The following is a 22,982-nucleotide window of genomic DNA, read 5'->3' as shown; positions in this document are numbered from 1 at the left end:
CAACCAGCCCTTCTAAGCTGTGGCAGGGTCTGCTGTTTCTGACCCTTGCTTACCGCTAAGCCTCTGTTTTCCCGTCTGAGAGGCAGGCACACAGCCATGTTTTGTGGATGCCTTTTGCTGGGCCAGGAATGTTCAGACACTCCCTGGCCCCCCTCCCAGAACCCAGGTAGAAATTCTTCCTATCCAGACACTCCCGACCGTTGATGTCCCCTCATCTGCTGGGCTGACAAGCTCCCCCACCTCTGGAAGGCTCTGGTTTACTGCAGTACATCCACCCCTGCCATCCTTTTGGTGACTTAACCATGCTTGGTGGCCAGTGCCAAGCCCTCTGCTCTCTGTCTAGTCACCCCTGTGACCTTGGCTCCATTCCTTCCTGCTTGTCTCCCAAGCCACAGTCTGGCCCAGTTACCCTTGGCCTTTGGTCAAGCTTCCAGCTCCTTTTATCAAAGTTCCTCCTCTCCATCACGTCTTGCCCAAGGTGAGGGCTCACAGCCGACAGAGTATTTAACACTCAAATGCTCCTTAGCACTTTCTTCCTAATCCTCTCTCCTCAGAGACGAATGAACCAACCCTCCTTAGGTCCCAGGGTGGGGGAAGCCACACACGTTTGGAGAAAATGGTCCCCAAGAAAGACTCTAAGGACTCTGGTGGCAAGTGGCCCCAGCACAGCCCAACTCCAGCCATGCAGCTTACTATCCCCTCTCTCCATGGCACTGTGTCCCTTCCCCCATACTTCTCTACATGTTGTTTATGTAGAGCTGAGACTTCATATCATTTTCACAGAGGAAGCAGAAGCCAGCAGAGGTGCCTGGTACCTGCCCACACGTTTCGGCAGTCCTGACCCAGGGACAGTTGTACTGCCTGCCCAAAGCTCACTCCCGTCACCAGCCAGCAAACCCTCAGTCCCATCATGACATCATCTTTTGATGTCACCCATCTCGGTGTCTTTACTGAACCCTTTATCCTTTCCATCACTGGTCGCATGGTGGGGCCTCCCATGATTGAGAGAGGCCATCCCTTGCGGGGAGAGATGGCACAGTCCTGTAATCCTGGCTACCTGGGAAACTGACATAGGAGGACCACAAGCAGTTCAAGGCCTGCCTGGCTATGGAGTAAGTTCCAGGCCAACCTGGCAACTTAGCAGGGCAATCTCAGAGCAACAAGTACAAAGAAGGCTGCAGAAGTAGCTCAGTGCACATGCCCAGAATGTGCAAGACTCTTGGATTAATCCCCAGCCGTTCAAAAGAAAAAGAATAAGTCCACTACCCTAATTTTACGGAGTCGATTTTGGTTTTTTTGTTTGTTTGTTTTTGTTTTTGTTTTTCGAGACAGGGTTTCTCTGGATCTTTGGAGATCTATCCTGGAACTAGCTCTTATAGACCAGGTTGGCCTCAAACTCACAGAGATCCTCCTGCCTCTGCCTCCCAAGTGCTGGGATTCAAGGCATGGGCCACCACCACCCGGCAATTTTGCTGAGTTGAAAATAAACCAATCTCCAGCCAAATATGGGAATGCACACTTACCAGCTACCCAGCACTCAAAAGGTAGAGGCAAGAGGGTTGTGAGTTCCAGACCAGCCTAAGCTACACAGTGAGATCCTGTCTCTAAAACAACAGCAACAATTTTGACCCCAGGTTATATTCAATTTGATTATAATTAACACTTATAAAACAACAACATTAAGTAGATGGAGGATGAATCCATGGGAAAATGGGAGGTATAGTGGCCTTCACAACTTTGCCATGCGCTTCAGCTTCATTCCGAATGAGGTGGTGGAGAGAGGTCACAAAAGTCTCTAGAAAATACGCACAGCCAAGAGTGCCAGTGAGGTCGGAACAAGGTTTGACTACGGACTGCACAGGGTGCTCCTGCCCCACCCTGTGTTAGAGGTATACGACAGGTGGCTCAAAGAGGGGACAAGTCACTGCAGACATCTCTGCCTTTTAGATGGCCCCTCTCCGGGTTTCTGGAATACAGTGCCCCCCCTGGCTGTCTGTGTTGGTCCTAAATGTGTTTCCTTCACCCCGCCTGTGGCTTCTCCTCCCTCAGCTCAGTGCAGTTCTGCCACTGCCCAGGCCTCGGTCCATGTTCCCTTTCCGGGTGACCTTAGCTCAGGCCCTTACACCATGCGCAGTGGCATGTTCCCATGCTCCAGCCTTTCCCAATCCCCCAATCCAGCAGGTCATGGGCCCATTCTGGGTGAAGAAATCATTAAAAATAGACAGAACTGGACAGATGGCTCAGTGGTTAAGATCACTAGTTGCTCACACAGAGTCTCTGGGTTTAAATCCCGGCACTATGTGGTGGTTCACAATCATTTATAATTCCAGTTCCAGGGAATCTAACACCCATTTCTAGAATCTCCATGGCCACCAGGCATGTATGAGGTGCACATACATACACACAGGCAAAACATTCATACATGAAATAAATAGAAACAATAAATCTTAAAAACAAAGAACCTGTCCCTCCAGAGTTTTGACCTTTCAATTCTCATCCCAGGAGAAGACCAGAAAACATCAAGCAGGAAGTGAGGATCCTCCTTTGCCTCCTTCTCTGTCCTACTTTGCCTCCAAGGTGGCTCTAAAATCATCTACCTGTCTCCATCCCATGATACCCTCATGATTCCCATGGCAGAATCCCCCATCTCTTTCTATACACCCTCCCCCACCCTCCTACAGCAACATCCTTCCTAAACATGAATCAGGAGCCTCCCCTGTTGACAAACCATGAGCTTGTCACTGTCCCACCGAGAACATGGCCTGGTCCCCTGAGAGCCTTACGTGCCCACGTGTGACCCTCTCCCCCATCTCATTGGTTCCTTCTTCCTGCCCAGGCTCTCTCACAGGTGTGCACCATCAAGGAATCCTCTGTACCCATCACCACCCACCACACAACACTAGAGCACAGGAGGCACTTGGTCAAGCCAGATGAGCATCTCCCAGCATCCTCTCCTTCCCCAAGTGAGGCTGGGGGAAGATACTTGTATGTATCTCCACATACCCACAGACTTCACTCTCCTCCAAACAACAACTGGTACCCAAATGATGTGATGGAATGAAAATGTTCACCCCTTGGCTGAGAGTTGCCTCCTGCCTGTTTATAGCCCTAGGAGGACCACAGCTGGAACATGCTACAGTGGTCACTGGGTGGAGTCCTCTGTTTAGATACCCAGGAGCTGGATACCAGGGGGCAGCTTCCCTAGATGGAATGCCGAGAGGAGCCTGGGATAATAATGAGACTGGCCTGTCCGCTGAGAGGGGACTGTAGACCCAGGCAAGGTCCCAGGCTTCATACCGGACAACTTGGCACACAGCAGGTGCATGGGCTGGAGCCCTGCCGTCCCTTCCACGCAGAGCAGGAACTGGGAGTGAACACAGTGCCACTTGGCTTAGCGTCTGACACTTCCAGGACCTGCTGAGGGGTGGGTGTGGCTGTGAGCGTTTGCCTAAGCCTGTCACACTGATGGAGTGAGTGGGGTCCCATGAAACATCGTAAGCAGTCCTGGGATGTGGTGAACGTCCTGTTCACAGAGGTGCATAGGCAGGGCAGCACACAGTGAGCAGATGCTGTGCGTGGCAAGCCATCTACAGTCCCCCAGTACTGGGATGGAGCCCTGTGTGGAGTAGAACTCCAGGGTTAGATCCATACCAGCTCCAACCCCGTCTCTGTCCCAGCAGCCTGGATGGGCTGGCATGTCCCTGGCCATGTTCAGCGGCAGACTCACCTCTCCAGGAAGATACAGGTAAGATGACCGTCATTAGCAGGTACCTAGTGGACACTTAGCCCATCCTCTCCTGTGCTGGGGCCAGTGGTGGGTGCTGGCCTCTTCCTTGCCAGCAGGCAGCCTACATTTCAGGAATCTGAGGCTGGTGTGCCTAGCATAATTTTGGTGTCTCATAGTCACTTGCTTTAAGGAAGGGAGCATGCCACAGGTGTGTCCAACAATAATGGCTCCATGCAGTATCATTTATTAGCAACTAGCAACTACATCACTTAATCTCCACAGTGAAGTCCTGAAGGAAGCACTAGTCCCTTTCTTTTCTGTTTTTTGCTTGTTTGGTTGGTTTGTTTCATTTTGGTCTGTGTTTGTGTTGGTGAGGGCATATGGGCTATGTCCCCCAGCCCTCCTCTATTTTACTATTTATTTTGGAGACAGGGTCTTACGATGTAGCCCATGCTGGCCTTGAACCTTGTCTCCTCCTCCTCAGCCTCCTAGACTTTGAGGCCTACAACACCAGGAGCAGGCAGGAAGACACTGTTCTTCCCTTCATGTTACAGATGGGAACTGAAGAAACAGAGGGTGGGTTATTCGTCTCAAGACACAAAGGAGTGAGCTCAGGGTCCCATGGGAGGCTGGGGGTTAGGCTGAGGGATGACGATGGAACTCCACAATCGGAGAGACGCACACACAGAAACACATGTGTATAAAGGCACACACAGCCACGCAATGCTTGTGAACACACCCAGACTTGGGTGACACACGAGTGAAGGGCCGTGAGTGCCACGTTCACACACGTCAGCCTCTCTGCCTTCTCCCAAGGCTGCAGGCAGAGTGAAGAGGGGAGACTCAGGTTGCCCACATCTGATATCGGGGCTGTCCTCGATGTTGGATTTCAGTCCTGATCCACCCCTGTGACAGATCCTTTACCTAGACGGTGACTTTGATTCTTGGAGGGGATTGAACATCCCTGCCAGGTCACACATGGCGGGGTATCTAAGAAGCTGCTGACAAATGCTTTCTCACACTACCCTGGGGGCCTCCCGAGTCTGCAGCTCCAGGCTTCTCCCCTACTACTCCTATTTGCTCTGAGAAGGACGGACATAATAAGATAATGATTAAGGGGAATTAAGGAGAAGTGACCAAAGAAAAGGGTGGGGGAGACACAGGAAAAGAGGAGGAAAGGGGAGGACAGAGGGCCAGAGCAACAAGCTGAAATGCAGCAGGCCAGCAGCCTGCACAGCCCTCAGCTGCCCCCGCAGCTGCCAGGGAGAGGAGCGCAGCAAGGCAGGAGTTAACTCTCTGCCGTGGAGCAGAAAATGAGGTTCCAGTTATTAGTTGATTTATTGCTCTGTCCTCAATCTGCGCTCGGGTCCTGGAAGGAAATGTTCCACTCGAAAGCATTAAGCGTCTTCAAAGAGCAGAGGCATTAAAAATTGAAATCATAAAATAGACACGTAAATACAGTGGAGGTGAGAGGGAGCAGCCCCAAGCAGACTGGGGGGGCAGGCCCAGATACTACCGGACCAGGCTGCCACATGCATGGGAGAGTTGCCAGTATCTAGAAATAAGGGCTGTTCTTTACTAGCATCTGCTTCTGAAGACTCAGGGCTGCTCTACCCAAAACCAGGACTCTCTGGGGGTCAAGGGTCATTTACCCAGCAGGAGCCTGATACAATATCAATATCAAATATCAGGGAGAGGAATGAGCATGAGCTAGGAAACCCCAGCACAGAGAAGGGAGTTCAGGGTGTCACAAAAGGCTAGGGCATGTGCTGGGGGATGGTGACGGAACTTCATGGCCATGTAGAGCAGCCCACACAGAAACACATGTGTATGAATACACACAGCCACACAACAATTGCCCTCGAACCTTGCCCCATAGCTTCCATCCTTCCTCTCACCCACCTGTTCAACTTCTCCAGGAAACCATCCTGGCTGATTTCATGGGCACTGGCCTTTTCTTGCCAGAAGGACGGAGTTTGAAGCTGGTGTGCTTAGGAAAATTCTGGTGTCTTACTAGGTCCTCAGATGAGGTGAACCCAAGGGCTCCTGCTCTGTGATTGACATGAGTGTTGGGGGAGTTACCGGAAGTCCTCCAGTGATGGATCCGCCCACAGATCAAGTTAGAGCCAATAAGATGAAGTAGTGAAGACTGCCTCAGATATGCATGTTAAAAAGCCACACGTGTGTCTGTACAGAAGCAGGCCCACAGACCATGCACATGTGTACAGTTTTCCAAACACACGCTTGTGTGCACACATGTGTGTGCCAACAGTGGTGCATGTGGACAGGTAATATGCCCCCATACACATGTCCCTGTGTACATGTGTACACCCATGTGGCCATACCCAATTCTATATGTACACACGGAAACCTCTAGGCCTGCTATCAGACCTCAGAGACACTGGCTGGGAGCCAGCCTGTCACATCCTCATTGACGGTAAGTGGCTAGGGACCTACTAGTATGACCGTCTTTGGCAATGGGGACCCCTTGGCCTTAGACACTCTTAGAACTCCCCGGGATCAGGAGGCCTGGCTCAGTGTCTTCTTCAGACCCTGACTCTGGACTATGGCAACTCGATGAGAACCTGGTTGTGTGTTCAGTTGTGTGGAAGACCAAAGGCGTGCTCTCCCACAGCCTGTAGCAGAGCAGAGGCATCTACCAACCTTGTTTCCTCAGTTCCAACAGCAGGGAGGCTGGGTAGGATTATTGCTAAGGGGAACCAGGGAATTGACAAGACTCCAAACTGTGTCTGGAATATAGGGTATGGGCTGCCAAAGCCTTGGGAATCAGGAGAGTGGCCAGAAAGAGGCAGCAAGAATGATCCAAGGAGGGACTTGATGCACAAGCATGCAGATCTAAGCTCACATCCCAAGAAGCCACATAAAAGCCAGTCCCAGCACTAACATCTTTAACTCCTGCGCTTCTGTGGTGAGGTGGAAGTAGAGAGACAGAATTCCCAGAAGTTCACAGGCGAGCCAGCCTAATACACAGTGGGAAAACCAGAGACCCTGGCTCAAGACAGAAGAAAAGCGACATCAAGAGTGCCCTCTAAACTACACATGTGTTCCATAGCATCCATGAACCATGTACCCTACACTCACCCCCCCACACACACCCAGAGAGAGAAAGAGAGAGAGATCAGAGGAGGAGAGAGGCAGAGCACCAGAGGTTTGCTTCCTCAAAAGTCATGTTCAGTAGTGTCCTAGGCCCTAGCAGGATGAGTATGTCCCAGAACCGGGATGGTTAGATGTGGATATTGCACAAAACCCACAAAATCTCTTCTCAGCACTGCAGACCTCTCCACTGAGACCTCAGCTCCGTGTCGTCATTTATGAAGGCACAGTGGACAGCTGAAGTTCCTCTCGCTTTGAGGCCCGAACTTCTTGTCCACTTAGGTCTGTCCTCAGTGTAGCTCTCACAGGTCAACAGCCCTAGTCCTGGGATCAAGGTTGGAACCACAGGACTGGCGAAGGAGGATCGGGGAGGGAAAGGGAGAGACCCCACTCTGCCTGCTGCAAACCTGCCTGCTGGCTACCCCAGAGCTCTAGCAGCCCGAAGTTGTTGGGGAACCGCCCATCTTCCCACAGACTGTGGGCTGAGATTGCTGTCATAGCTGCTTACTGCTTCAGTTTGTGCGCACGCGCACACGCATACACTCACAATATGTACTTTCCAACACATATTCACACATGTCACATAAATCAACATGTATTCTAACACACTCATAACCTGCTCTCCTACATACATGATGTGCACAAACACATCCTTTTACACATCTCCGCATGCACACACTCACACACATACACACGTGCACTCACCTTTGCACACTCACACCCGTTATGGGAAGATCTCATCTCTGAGCCTCTGTGTGATCCTGCACCCAGACCAGCTGAAGTCAGAGCCATGAGCTGGGCTTGGACTCAGTGAGCTGGGCCCAGAGCTCACTGCCACAGCTTGTCTCCCTCACTCCCTCCCTTCTGGAACACAACAGCCACTTTGTCTAGGTTATGTGGGACTGTAGCTTCTATCCCCAGCCCTAACATCTGCATCCCCATTCCCCCGTGGCCTTCCAGTTACAGGGCTGCACACATCCCCAGCTCCGTCCATCCCTCCACTGCATACACACTCTTGTCTAGGCACCTTGCTCCCTCACATGGAAGTTTTCCTAATCGGGAGCTTGTTAATTGTCTTTATTTCTCTGTGGGAAATTACTAGCACTTAGAGAAATCAGTGCCACTGTCGTTCTCAGCAGACTCAGCGACAGTGGCCTGGCTCATCGGATGCTGCCTGTGGCTGGGCCAGCTGCCTATCTGGTCCCTCTCCCGTCCCCCTCTGCCTGTATACATCCTCACCTGTGTGGAGCCCAGCGCCCACCACCAGGCCACCCTGGCAGCAGGTCGTCTCATGGAATCAGTGTGAAGAACCGTAACTTGCTGAGAAAGGGCCTCCTTCCCCGTGTGACAGAAGGTTAGAGGGTTTAAAGAGAGCAGTGGAACTGTTTTTATTAATCAGAACTGCTATAAAGAAAGCATTTTAATTAACATAATTATCCCGATTGAGAAAAGCAGTCCTTACCCCATAGATACTTTTCAGACTAAAGACGCAAGCTGTCACAATCAGTCATAATTAGGAAAAGCCTGCTATTTTCCTCCTCCTCCCCACTTCCCCTCTGGGCACTGCTCCTCCCTGGGTTAGACCTCACAGGAGACACACACGGGGTGACACCCTCCACCTCACACTCTTGTCCCCAGCTGCATCTCCAGCTGCCTCCAAGAAAGATCTCCTCACTACGATCCTCTTGCTGGCCTTGACTGGCCTCTCTCAGCCTCGTGGAAAAGGAAGAACAGGCCCCTTGGGAAGGCAGATGCTTCCACGGCCGGGGAGAGATCGCTCAGAACAGAAAAAGCCAGTGGGTCCAAGCCCCTACTCCTGCCTGATGCTCACAACCACTAGTAGTTACCTACCTCCCAGGGTCAATCTTGACGATACTCCATCTGCCCACGTAACAAGCAGAAACCATCCACGTGTATAGCAGCCCTCCCTAGACCATTAGCTAACTCCCTTCATGCACCTCCTGGAAGTCCCGCCCAAGCTCCCTTCAGGTATGTCTCCCACCTCACCTCCCCACAGTGCTATGCCCCAGCCAGGCTGGCCTTACACGATCCCACAGCAGCTTCTACCACAGGGCCTTTGCACTTGCTAGTTCCTCTGTTTGTGACATTCATTTTTCCAGCCCCCACCTCCTACCCTCAGCACACACTCACCCTATAGGCACAGTCTTTGCTGCCAGCTTAAGTAGCCCCCCATTCTCGGGGCCTGATTGGTTGCCTCTCAGACCCCCTCAGATCTGTACCTGGGTGGTAGATGCATCCTTGTAACTCCGCCCACACTATTTACCCTGAGTCCGTGAGGCTGTGGCTCCACACAGAGCCAGAGATGGTGCCAGTTTGTTGACGATGCTATTTGTGTGTAATGATTTTTTTTCTTCTTTGACGGTTTGATTGTATTTCTGCTTATTCTCTGCTGTTTACTCAGTGTTTGGCTTGGGCTAACCTCAGGCCTATGATGGTCCCAGGAATGTCTGAACTGGAAGGAAGAGCAGGAGGGAGGCACGGGAGTCTCTCCATGCCCCTTTGGACTCAGGCTAGGCTTGGGGCTGCTTTTAGGACCATCTGAAGTTTGCATTCTCACTCTCTGGGCCTCAGCGTCTCCATCTGGGAAATGAACAGCCTGCAGCCTGTTAATCTCCTCTGCCTCCCACAGCCATAAAATCCCCCTAAAGCTGCGGACCGCCCTCCACTTCCTCCCGGCAGAGCCGATGCTTCCACCGGCTCACCAAGCACCTGGCACCTTCCAGGGCCACCCAGGAAGGGGGAAGCCGGCTGCTGTCTGATCCCACTGCCACTACCCCAGGCCACAGGGAAACACGCTCGCAGATGACACCGTATTTCACCCACCGCGCTGCAGCTTCCTCCCTGGAAAGGTGCTTATATTTTAGTACGTCTTAAACGGGAGGCTGCAAAGTTGTGTTGTCAGCGCTTTTTAAATGGCTTGTTAATGCCTCCGCAGCACTCGGCACTGGCCTGAGAAGACAACTCACTCTGCGTGGCACAGCCACCTCAAGTGTAGCCCTAATGCCACACAGCCACGCTGAGCCTCTGCTGTAGCCCGTTGTCCGTGGGCCCAGGAACAAACACACGCTCTCAGCCCACCCAGGGCAACCCTTTGGGAGTGCAGGAGGCAGACCAGCTCCCTGTATGGTGGAGAAAAGATAATGGATCATCATCGGTGGCCTATGAGCAAATCTTTAGTTGGCCACTTAGCAGCTGTGTGACCAAGGGCCAGTCACCAAACCTCTCTGGGCCTCTAGTTTCCTCATCTATAGAATGGAAATGCTGACTCCTACTTCAAGGCTGTTTGAAGAGGAAATCAAGTAACACGTACTGGGTAACATCTTGTTTTTAAAATGTAAAATTGTTTTGTTGTTGCTGTTTGATATTTTTTTCTTTTGACAGAATCTCAATATGTAGCCATGGTTGGCCTGGAATTCACTATGTAGAATAGGCTGGCCTCGAACTCACAGAGATCCGCCTGTCTCTGCCTCCTAAGAGCTGGGATTCAAAGCATGCACCACCATTTTTTTCCATTCAAAAATTTAGCCATGTACACTGATTTATTTGTGTGCAGAAAAGTAGTCCGGTGGCAGAGGCTAGTGAGCAAGCATGGTCCTGAGCAGATGCTCATCGCTGGAGCGTGGCTTCGTACCCTGGCTTGCCCGTGAGCAGCAGGCAGACATTTCCATCCCTATCATTTCATGGACACCCAGTGGTACTCAATAAGGTAGGGTGCATCCTGTGGGCTCAGTCCAGCCTCCCAGGGCAAGAGCAGAGAGCAGAAACAGCCATGCTGGTGGTGTCAGGAAGGGTGGTCTGCGGGGGAGCTTTCCCAGACTCTACAGAGGCTCCCACATCCACAGAAGACGAAACCGCAGGTGAGGTGTCTACACCTGCCTATTTGGGAGTGCAGAGTGTGTATATGTGGTGGGGGGCAGACTCTTTTCTCAACCGTCCACTTCAGCTGTGTGATCCAGGAACCATCGCTTCCATTTCGGAGGAGGTTGTGGGTGACACACAGCCACACAGCAGGACACAGCCTGAGGCAGCTCCGGATAACTTCACGCCCCTGCCTTCCGGGGCAACTCTGATCCCCAGCAACTGTTGTTGTCCGCTGAACGCCAAGGTGGCCACTGCCCGCCTGGGCGCTAGGGGACAGACCCGGGCTGTGGGGAATACCGGGGTAGTCATGGCGCCTGCGGCTGGGTCCGGCATGCTTTGTTACTCTCTCCTCACTTTTCTGCTACACAAAGGCTCCTCTTTCTTAAGGGGAAACCGAGGCTTAGAGCAGAGCCCTGACGCCAGTCCTCTGAGGCCACAGCCAGCAGACTGTCCCTAGGGTATCTATCATAAGGGGCTAGAAAAGATAACGCTAAGAACCTGAGGCCTACTACTGGAGCCGTCCCTCTCTAGGCCTCAGTTTCTCCAGCTCCACCCCCACCCACTGGGCACCAGGAAGCTGCGCAGGGGTGAGGAGGAGCCACAGCCTGATGGCGCCCTCAAGGCAGCAGTGAGGTAAGAAAGGGCGCGGGGGCGGAGGCGAGAGAAGGAGACAGATCTCGGGTGCGGCTCAGCGCTGTGATATTTTTCCCGGTTATATTTTTAGATGGACTACTTTCTCTCCCCTCCCCCTGCCTCAGTAGGAGGAGGAACACAGAAATAGCCGCTGTGCGTGTCTGAGCCTGGCTATATATAGTGGGCACAAAACCCAGCTGCCCAGGGCTTCTCCCACTCGCAGTCCTGAGCAGGAGCAGAGGGGAAGGGGAGGCCCGGTTCTCTCGTCTAGTCAGTCACCATGTGCTTGCTTAGAGCTGCCTGCTTCCGCAGACACTCAACTCTGACAGCACCCTCGGGCGCACTCGAGGCTGCAGTCTCCCTGCTGACCTCTCTTTGTGAGGTCTGGAGTGTCCAAGAGGCTTGAGTCAAGGAGGACAGGCAAATGGCTGGAATGGACAAGAAACCCTAGCTGGCTGGAATACACCTGGCCTCCTTAGCAGAAGGCACCATTTATAAATATGTCTGTCTGGTCCACGTCATTTCCATGGGAAAGCCAGAAGCTGGGACGGCCTAAGGGTGCCTTTTTGTGTCATCTGTAAAATGGAGATGAAGTTAGCACAGGCCACTGTAGAGCCAGGGAGGCAAGCTCAGAATGTCCCTGAAGGTGGGCATCCCTAACTAAGAAGTGGTCCCCGAGTTTCCAAGTCAGTGAGTACCTACTCCCCCCGCCCCTTGATCAGAGCCCCACTCAAACAGGCAACTGGCTGTGGTCAAGCTTCTGTCTTTGACCACAGTCTACCTAGCAGATCTCCAGGATGCTCACGGCCTCCCAAATGGCAAATATTAGGTTGCCGATGGGTAGGCCCTTGTGGCCCATTGCTGTAGAGTTGAGCTGGGTCTCCCTATAGACCACCCTGACTATGTGGAGTATCGTGGCAGAGAGATCTACCCCACAACCACATCCTCATACAGCCTCATGACTCCGGGTTGCTCCAGGATGTCCAGAGCCAGCTTGAGTGTGGATCTTTGAGAGTTGGGTCAGTGAGCTACACCAGCTTCCTGTCCCAGGGCCCAAGCAGACTAGAGACTTGTGCACTTGGGAGTGTCGGTTTTTCTGTCTGTTCTTTCCACTAGCACAGATTTAAGTACACCATCTTCTTTAACCCTTACACCTAAGGAAACGATGCTCATTTTAGAGGTGGAGAAACCAAAGACCTTGGCAAGACAGGCCTGCCCAGGTCACACAGAAAGTGACAGGCAGAGCCTGTGAACCCTGTTTCTCAGGCTGCCCCATCAGAAACAGAGTCTGTGCCTGTCCGAGCTGGGAGATCCAAAATTCTAGTGCAATGGGGACTCCTGTATTGAACAGCTGGCTTGAAAATCCCTGGTCATGGCCAATGGCCTGAGAGTGCCAAACTTGGCAGTTCAGGACAGCACAGCTAATGAATGCCAGTGGCCATCCTCCTGCCCTGCTCCCATCCCCACCCCAAACCTTCGAGCCCAAGTACAGACCATTCTTCTGACTACAAAGTTCCCCTTGGTTCGTGACACTTGGCTGAGTACCAAGATGGAAGCCAGCCACCTCTCAATAGTATGTGCGGGACTCTGCGCTGTCGTGTGACTTCAGCCAGAGCCCAGGAGTGCTCACTGAAGCATTATTCGAAGTGTCCAGTTGATTCTGGGCTGCTGGTCCTGCATAAAAACTCCCAAGGCCTCTACCCTGTCACAGAGTTCCTGTCCATACCCATGGCAGTGGACATTTGGGGCTAGGAGAAACCTGCATCCTCGGAGGGCTCACACCATCCTGGTGGACTGTGAGCCACAACTGACCTGGGAAGGAGGAACTCAGGGCCAGAATAATGGCCATCATCTGGGAGGAAATGACACGGCCTTGCCCTCAGGGAGGGACTGAGATGCTCAGACACTATATGGAGAAGAATGAGCAAGCAATGATGGCCACTGAAAACGGAGGAAAGACCTAAATATATGACCAGTAACCACAGAACTTCCACAAGACAGCAGATCGAGGTCTACGAGCTGGATTTGGTGATAACTTGGATATGATACTAAAAGCTGCTACTCAGAAAAGGAAGAAATGAGCCAGATATAGTGGTGTTGTGGTTGTGGAGGGCGTGGCAGCCTGAAGCTATAACCCAGCAGTGAGAGGGAGAAGCAGGAGGATCCAGAGTTCAATTCATCTTCTGAAATATAGCAAGTTCAAGGCCAGCGACATGAGAACTTCTTCTGAAATCAAACAAACAAACCTAAAGGAACAAAAGAAGTAGTGATGGCCAGCCAAATGACTCCAAGGGTAAAAGTTCTTGCTTTGCTAGCCTGGCAAGCTGAGTTCAGCCCTGGGAATCAACATAAAAGCGGAAGGAGAGCTCTGATTCCACAAAACTGTCCTCTGACCTCAGCACGACTACCATGGCATGTGTGCCGTGACCACCTGCACACACACACACACACACACACACAAGCATGCACACACACACACACAAACATGCACACACACACAAGCATTCACACACACACACACAAGCATGCACACACACACACACAAGCATGCACACACACACAAGCATGCACACACACACACACAGACACACACACACACAAGCATGCACACACACACACACACACAAGCATGCACACACAGAGACACACACACACACATAATATCAAATAACATTTTTTTAAAAAAGTGGCAGTGGAGGCTTGTGCCTTTAATGCCAGCATTCAGGAGGCAGAGGCTGGCGGATCTCTGAATTCAAGGCCAAGCTGCTTTACAGAGCAAGTTCCAGGGCAGCCAGTGCTATGCAGAGAAACCCTGTCTCAAAAACACAAAACAGGGGTGACAGAAGAGGAGAGTGCTAGCCAAGAGCTGACGAGGATGTGGTGAAATTCAAGCTTTGCACACTGTTGGTGGGAATACAAATTAGGAGCAGGCAGTTGGGAAGTAGCAGAGGGGTTATGCCTTCAAAAATTCAAATAGAATTATCGAAAGAGCCAGCAATCTCACCTCTGGTTAGATATCCGAAAGAATTAAGAGAAGATGTTAAAGAGACATTTGCCCACTCATGTTTACTTGATTCCCACAACCCACGTAAAAGCTGGATGTGTGGCACGTGACTAACTCCAGCAGTGGGGGGGGAGGGGCAGGAAGATGGAGCAGTTCTATCAGCCGGTGAGCAGATGAAAGGTGGATATGCCCACAGCATGGAATAGTATGTTTCTTTTAAAAGAAGAAAATCATGTCATGTGCCACAACATGGAGGGACTGTGAAGGCATTATGCTTCTCCTAAACTAAAGGAGTCAGTTACCAAAAGGACCAGGACATTCTAAGTAGTGGGACCCTTCCTTTTCCCTTTCCACTGAGTCCAGGCCACTTGATTCCAAGCCCCTATCCTGCCCCTTACGGATGATTTACCTTCGGGTAAGTTCCTTAACCTCTCTGTGCGTCTGTAATAACAGCTCACAGGGTGTGGTGAGGATTAAGCCAATAAATATCTGTGAAATGCTCAGAGCAGCACCTGGCACCCAGCAGGAGCCTGGAAGCCTCTGCTGTTACCGTTGCTATGCCATTGCTGTCCTACTTTCTGGGACTGCCTCGAGGTCTGGTCTTGGCCATATATATGGAAGACTTTCTGAACACTTGGAAGTCCACTGGCTATAATGTTGATGCTCTATTCTCTTTACCCCTCTTTCCTTTGAAAGGCTTTAACACACACAAACACACACCAGATAGCACTGGACAGAAGGTGGAGGGTGTCCACCAACCTTTGAGGAACTCAGCACCAGTGGGAAGTAAAGCTGGCTCACCCAGGCCCTGAACACCTATGGAAGGGACTTGGAGAGGGCCAAGCCAGTTCCGGTATGAGCCTGGAGCCCAGACCCAGGCTAAGAGGAGTGCAGAGGTTCTTGATGAAGGCAGGAAAGAAGCTGAGCTGGCTTGGGTCCAAGCTACAGATGGCCAAGTCCAGCTAGGTAAGCAAAACAGAGGCAGGGGCCAGGGAATTGGGAACTAAGGCCTATCCGCACCTCTGGCCAGATGGGCTTTGCTTGGGGCAGCAGGGTACCCTGTGGAGAAAGGGCTTCCTTCTTCTTGGAGCAAGCCAGAACTCAGAGGGTGCCTGCTGGGACAGTGCTCACCACACCCTGCCTTCCCAGGCCCAGATGCCAAGAACTAGATCACAAAACACCAATTAGGTCTCTGCCCAGCTTCATCCAAGGACTCCAGTGCCCTGTCCCAACCTCAAGCTGCAACATAAACCTCCCTCTCCACAGCTCAGGCAATCAGGGTGGTCAGTAGGGCGGGGCTGAAACTGCCATGTTCTTGTCTCCAGCAGCCCTTCTTCCTAGAAAACCCCATCCTTCTCGGGGTCTCTATGCCATTCTTCTCTTGTGGGCAACACAAGCACATAACCCCTATTTCCCTTTTCACCTTGGCCCCCAAGAATCACAGCCAGCGCCCTACTCCGTAAGTCCATGTTCTGATGTCTCCATTTTCTCTGTTATGGTCTTCTTCCCTACAGCAGACTGCGTCTATCTTTGCATCGTCACACATGTGCTTGGAAACCTTCACAAATACACAATGGCATAAAATGGCTATAAATAAATACGTGGGAACCGTGGGTAGAGTGCTTACTGCATAATCATGAGAACCTGAGTTTGGGTCCCCAGCACCCACATAAAAGCTGGATATGGTGGTACATGCCTGTAACTCTAGCACTAGCAGTGGCCACAAAGACAGGCTAGGGGACCCCTGGCCTGCCAGTTTGACCAAAATGGTGAGCTCCAAGTTCTCAGTGAGAGACGCCGTCTAAAACAGTATGGCAGAGAGCACCAAAGGAAGACACCCAGGGTAGACCCCGGCCTTTACAGGCTCATGCACGGACAAGTACTTCCTCACACATGTACATATATCCCCCAAACACACAGTTAGTAAACACATGAAATGTCCGCCCTCCACCCTTACCCCAGACTCATGGACAGCTGTTGGGTCAGGTGGTAGGAAATCTAGGGCTGATATATTGGGCAAGAGTCGAGGTGGATGGAAGGAGGTTAGAACGGGTTCCATGTCTAGTTACGCAGATGAGCCAGGAGAAACCCTGTGCTCACCGTATGATAGTCTATAGCCCTGAGAGCACCCCTGATAGGTCCAGGCTCACCAGTACATATGACATGTGCAGCGTCATGTGTACACTCGCCTGTGCATGATGGGTGAGAAGCCCTTCCTCAGGCGCAGCCCCTCCAACCTCAGGCTTCTAAACTCCAGAAATGTCAGAAAGAAACGTCTTTTTTTCTGAATTACTCTGGAACCATGTCACTAAATGGACTAAGACAGACAGCGCCAGCAATGTGGGACATTGCCCTGCCAGAGCTGAGATGGGGCAGCAACTTTGGACTGGAGGCAAAGGATGGCACAAAGGTTTAGAGAAAGAGACCAGGAAAGGCCTTCATCACCATGAAGAGTGAACAGAAGGCGGGGAGGAATGGAGATGCATGCTACAGAATGTGGCTGAGAAGGACCATTCTGCTGGGAACTCAAAGGGCACAGGGAAGGAGGTTCTGGAACAAGGGAAAATGTACCCTGGTTACAGTAAGGACTTGCATTACGTCTGTGTCCTAGGACTTTGTGGGAGGTGCACCTAAGGACAACGGACTATGACATTCAGCAGAAGTAAGAGCACCCAAGTGCTCAGGGCTCTGCTTGGTGTCTGATGGATCATGCTGCAGAATGCAGGGAGGAAGAGGCAATGGGAAGAGGGAACTGAGCGCCCAGAGGGAGGCAGGAGTAAACCTGAGACCCTTCAGCCTGGCAGCTGGAGCCTGGAAAGCACGTTTGGGAAAGAACGCTGAGCAAATGGCTAAGTGACAGTGTGAGCTGTTAGGGGTAGTGGTGATCTGTCCCTACAGACAATAAGGACCAGAAAGGTGCTTCAGCCATCACAGCCTTTCACCACCTGAGGACTCCTCTACCCAGATATCAGCACAAACCTGATGACTGTCCCAGTCCTGTCTCCAGTGGACCCAGGTATGGCTCAACCTACCATTTCAGAAGTTACAAGTCATAAGCTTTTGCAAAAGCCATGGGCACCCAGCAGAGATCTGTCACAAAGGTAAAGCCCCCAGAGAGCTCCAATTCAGGTAACGCCTACAAAAGAAGAGGCACTGAGGCAGCTTCCAACCAGCTAGGATCAGAGGAGCACTAGAGTGCAGCCAGCCCAGCCTGGAGAAGCCACAGACACGAGACACCAACCTGTGAGGTGGCTGGCTGGTTGGAGCAAAACTATCCAGACCATGCTGCCTGAAGCTCTGGAGGCCCAAGCCCTGCCCTGGTGTGGCCAGGACGCGGCAAATGACATCAAAGGAGATTACCATCCACCTTGAAAATGGAAGGATGACTTCCTGGTGGATTTTGGACTTGCTTGGGACCAGTGGCTTCTTTATGCTCATTTCTCCTTCTGGTGATGTAGTGTCCACTCGAGGCCTGACTGTCACAGCAAGTGGGCCACTTGCTTGGTCTTCCCAGGGCTGGAAGATGCCGGTTGTCCCCTGTGTCTTGTCCATGTCTGACTCAAGGGAAACAAGTTGGGGTCTTGGGATGGAGAAAATGTACTGTTCCTATAAGAAAAGCGTGGATTTGGGAAGCCAGAAGGGAATGTTGTGACTTGGATGATTCCCTAAAGTTTCCAGTTTGGCAATGATCCCCAAAGCAACAGTGTGGAATCGGAGCCTTTGGGAGTTGTCATAGTCGTGAGCATGTGCCTTTCTGGATGGCTCTGCCGGATGACACAGCAGAAGAGCCCATGTCGGGTGTGTATGTTGTTTTTATTCTAGAAATTCAAATCCAGATGCTAGGCAAGTCATCTACCCCTGAACGCTCTCTCCAGTCTCCAAGCCCCCTCAGTTTTGGCGTCCTCGCCTCTAGAACTATAGAAAATAGACTTTCCCCCACTTTTTTGGTGCTGGCAATTAACTGAGGGCTCTCATACATGATAAATAAGCACTCATCTACTGATCTATATCCATGGCCCTTTTAATGTTATTTAATTTTGAGACAGTAAATTGCCTGGACTGACCTGTCCTCACTCAGGCTTTCAACTCGTGATCCTCCTGCCTCAGCCTCTAAACTATGATTATAGGCTTGTGCTGACAGGCTCAACTATCTCTTTCTTGATAAATAAAAAACCTAGTCCCAGGCTTGGGAGGTGGCTCAGTGGGTAGAGTGCTTGCTGTGCAGGCATCGGGACCTGAGTTTGGGTCCACGGTACCCATGTAAAGCCCGACATGGTGTTTTGTAAACTCTAAGAGGAGATAGATAGGCAGATCCCAGGAACCTGGTAACTAGTTAGTACAGCCAAAATAGCTCCAGGTTCAGTGAGAAACCTGTCTCAGCAAACAAACAAAACAAAACAAAATCATAGAGAAAAATCAAGGAATACACCTGACATGACCTCTGGACTCCAGAAGTATAGAGTGCTTATACCTGCACAGACACCACAGAGACAGACAGACACAGAGGCACACATTGTCTAGTCTCTGGCATTCTGCTATCACTTCCCTAAGTTGACTAACAACCATCTAACAGAATGAACTGCTATCATTCTCCCTTTTAGATAGAGGAACTGAGGCAGAGACTTCAAATCATACACCTGAGGACACACAACTGCCTGCACAGGCCAGGTTCTTAGCAGCTACCTATGCCGTCTTGGTGGTTCTGACAGCAGAAAGACAGGTAAATGCCCCTGCATTTCTCCCCTGAGTGTAGAGACTGACCCTGCCTCTGCCTTCTCTCCAGGTGCGTAGGCAGTCCCCAGACCCGGGGTAGAGCGGGACACATATGCATCACTTATAGCAATGGAAGGACTGGCCAGATTGTCACCAGATTCTCTGGAGTAGCAGGTCAAGAGGATGAACGACAACCTGACTTCAGAAAAGCCTGAGTCCCTTCCTGGCCTCACCTTGCACATCTGTAACATGGGTCAGAAAGGGCCTGTGGCAGGGAAGCTAATATAATGTGTGTATGGTGCCTCCCTGGAGCCTGGCCACAGCAGAAATGGAAAAGATGGCTGGGGTGAGGTTCTCACCTGTCAGAGACTCCAGAGGGCAAAACCAGACCTGGACTGCAGTGGGCCCCACCACCCAGGCCAGTTGTGTGACTCTGGGCCAGTCACTACTGGTCTGAATTTCCTCTGCTGCGGAACGAAGGTGACAGGAGAAAGATGCTTGGCCACACTTGACATACACTGCCGTAATGATGCTTATTCTCCTACTGCATCTTCCTGCCTCTCCAGGGAGACAGGTGGTGAGGGCCTGGGTGGGATGAGGAGGTAGGTACAGGGGAGTGCACACAGGATCCAGGTACCAGGCTGGGCTGTGGGAGCTACTCAGAGCTCACACTGCAGAAAATGGAAGAAAGCTGCCCACTGCTCAGTGCTCCCTGCTGGGGAGGAATATCATACCCCACACATATGTCCGTCCCCACCCATACAGGTAACTAACTATCTGGGACACCTAGAGCCAGAAGTGAAAATTGTGTTTATTCCTGGGGCCCCGAAACCCAGGACCTGGATGGCTTCAACGCTCTTTGCCCCTGGGGTCAGCACCTTCCCAATATGTCATCCCCACTATGCATGTGGGAAACCCTTACCCCAGAGGAACATATGATGTGTGAAGAACCCAGACTGGGCACCATGTGAAATGTGTCATTCTTGTCCCCTCTTCTCTCTCCTCGGTGGGTCAGAGCCCTCAGCCCCACCTCAGTATCACCAGGGACACCTCTCTGTATCCACGAGAAGGAGTCTCTTCATCTTGCCACCAGACTCCATCCTTTCGTGCCGCCTCTACCTTGTTGGCTGAGGACATCTGTGTCTGAAAGGACAGGTGCTGTCCAACCGTACGCCACGAATCTCTTGCTTAGCAGTGCTCATGGAAGCTTCCTAGCAACTGACACCAAGAGGGAGGCAGAGAGGCAAGAGCCACCTTCCCACCCTAACTATGCTACCCAGGGTGATGACCCACACATCCCTCACTCCTTCCTGGACTGACCCTGTCGCCCACCTATTGAAAGGGTCCACAGTCCCAGCGCTGGTAGTGACAACAGCTCTGTTGCAGACACCCAATCACAGAAGACCAACACTGATGCCCAGAGACTCTAGGAAACACACCCAAGGTCACCCAGCTTCTAAGTGGTGAGGGTGTGAAGCCAAGCAGTCAGGCCCAGAGCCTGAGTGAGGGCTCCCCTCTGGGCTGTGTATCTCAGATGCCCTTCCATCCCCCGCCACAGACCTTGGAAAAGCCTGTCAGGAAAGGACAATGGGGGTCTCCCTGCTGGGATGGGGGAATTGAGGTAAAAACCAAAAAAAGAAAGCAGCATTTGAAGCAGACACAGAAGAAGTTTTTAAAGCTAAAAATGTAGCGCACTGGCCTGACACCCTCCTCCGCTGCTCTGTTCCTGTTCTGGCGGGGAATGTGACTCTGCCTCAGGTCAGTAGCTCAGACCCACCCACAGAGTCAGGCCGGGAAAGCCACTTAGCAAGGATGGCCTTGAGAGTGCCAGCAACCCCACCAGCTGAACATCCTGTCACTGACCCTCCTGGGCTCAGCAGTCTGTACCAAACTTCCTTTGGTCCCCTCAGACAGGTGTCATCCTGTGGAACCTATGTGGCTTGGCCAAATCGGAACACTGTCCATGCCTGGCACAACTCAGGCCCAGCCTTGACTGCAGAGGGAAGCCACACACCCCACATGCCCCACCCGTCTCCTCTTGCCCTAGCTCCTGCTCATGTAACCACTCCTGAATTCCCACAGTACCTCTTCCCAGGTTTCCCTCAGCCCACTTGCACGCCCATGCTCACTGGGCACTGCCCAGCATGCAGTCTTCTCTATCTCAGAGGTCTTGCGGGGCCAGCCCACTAATTGCTCGGAAGCTGTATCCAGCAATGTTGACAGCGCTATAGACTTGAACCCCCCTCTTCCCTGCCCCCTTGCCCCACCCGATAGCCATGCTTTCCAAATCCCACATCTGTGCGCTTCTCAAGTGACCTCCCTGCCCATTTCCATCCTCTCCCATAAATAGTGGCCACCGCCAGCCCCACCCGGGACAAGTACTGATAGCCTAAGTGCACACAACAAAGCAGGGCGGGGGCTGGTCAGCCACCCTAGGAGGGGACACCAAGGGTGGCTTATCAAGCGAGGTAGGCAAAATGCCCTATCAGAGGAGGCACACAACAGCAGGAAGGGCTGGCAGGGTCCAGATGCAAAGGAGAGATAAGCAGGCCCCATCCATGAAGGACAGAAGAGCCCCAATGACTGTGTCCTGGCCCCTTGTCCACCCCCACTCTCTCTAGGATCTGACATTTCCAGCTGCTGCGCGCACACACCCCACCCCCGTGACTGCACGCTAGGAGTAGGGACCCAGGCCGCAGCCTGCCGCACCACTGGCTCCCGTCCCTACCCACAGCTTTGACTCCCCCACCTCTAAGAAAGGAACAAACTGCTCCTTTCCAAGATTGTTGTTGCTAAGACGAATGAGCTAATTAAAGTCTGGAAAGGTTTCTTGAAGACTTAAAAAGAAGTGATTGAGCATGCAAATTAGTAACAATTACTGCCCCTCCTCCAGGCAGGCGGCCTGGATCCCTCCACAGAGTGAACCTCTGCTCTGGAGTGATAGGCCTTGGCAGAGGGCTCAGCTGCAGAAGACTGTGCTTTCCCTGACCCTCAGGTCATCACTCTCTCCCCACATCTCAGTTGCTTAGCAACTGGTGTGTATGTTTTACCATTTATTGAGCACCAACTACGTGCATGGTCTTCTCTACACAGAGTAACATCCCGGAGGACTAATTTTCAGAAGTCCCCTTTGACTCACCAGAAAATGGGGGCGGGGAGGTCACAGAGAGGTGTTAAACCTGACCCTCAGTTCATGACCTTAGTGACCCCTGCCAGCCCTGCCAGACCTGAGATTTACCATACTCCATAGTCTTTTCTGCTGGCTTACTCAGCAGACACACTGAGACTCTGATGGGAAATTAAATTTAAAAACTGTACAGGTGTGTCCTGGGGGTCCGGAGAGGGACTCGGTGTCTGTCCTGAATTAGCTGGTTCTGCCTCACCCTGCTTGTGAGAAAGAGAATGAAACCCTCAAAGTGCTTACCGATCTCAGCACAAGTTCTGCCCCCCAACATCCACAAAGCCAGTGTCTTCCAGGCCGACAATCCCAGCCCCAACTTACTCACCTGGCTTACTCTTAGCTCACAGCTCGCCTTGCTGCTGGCTGCTGTCCTGACTCTTCCAAAGGGCTCTCACTCCCCATAAGCTTGGCCTCAGTCAGTAGTCTATGAACCACCTTCCTAACCCCAAGCTGATTCCCAAACCTCTCCCTCTTCACTCAGCAACTCCTCCCACCCCCAACATGGCTGAGGAAGCAAAGGCAGCCTTCAGGAGACAGGACAACGGGATGATGGCTCACCTCTCTCAGGCCTCACTCCAGGCTCAGGGCTCCTCAGCAGGACTCCTGCAGAGAAACAGCAGGGAAGAGGTGAGCAGACGCCCAGACCTACCCTTCAGTCTGCCTCACCCAAGCTCTCTGTTTAGCCTGGACTTGCCAGGCCCCAGGGCAGAAGAGGCAGGAGAGGCTGA

At 52.0% G+C, this 22,982-nt stretch overlaps 1 protein-coding gene across 7 annotated transcripts in view; it reads right to left on the bottom strand.

Annotated features, from left to right (window-relative positions):
• Lingo1 (leucine rich repeat and Ig domain containing 1) overlaps nt 1-22,982 on the bottom strand; it is a 189,420-nt gene that overhangs the window by 90,916 nt on the left and 75,522 nt on the right. For 5 of the 7 annotated variants that reach the window (XR_012910016.1, XM_075965821.1, XM_075965823.1 and 2 more), the window contains exon 3: nt 22,813-22,857. The exons of the other annotated variants lie outside the window; for them this stretch is intronic. The gene's annotated coding sequence lies outside the window, so the exon portion shown is untranslated. The remainder of the gene's footprint in view (nt 1-22,812; nt 22,858-22,982) is intronic. 7 annotated transcript variants of the gene reach the window in all.

The sequence above is a fragment of the Microtus pennsylvanicus genome, chromosome 3 (assembly GCF_037038515.1).
Source record: "Microtus pennsylvanicus isolate mMicPen1 chromosome 3, mMicPen1.hap1, whole genome shotgun sequence".
Taxonomy (NCBI): domain Eukaryota; kingdom Metazoa; phylum Chordata; class Mammalia; order Rodentia; family Cricetidae; genus Microtus; species Microtus pennsylvanicus.
The sequence above is the reverse complement of the archived record's forward strand: the minus strand, read 5'-3'. Positions and strand labels throughout refer to the sequence as shown.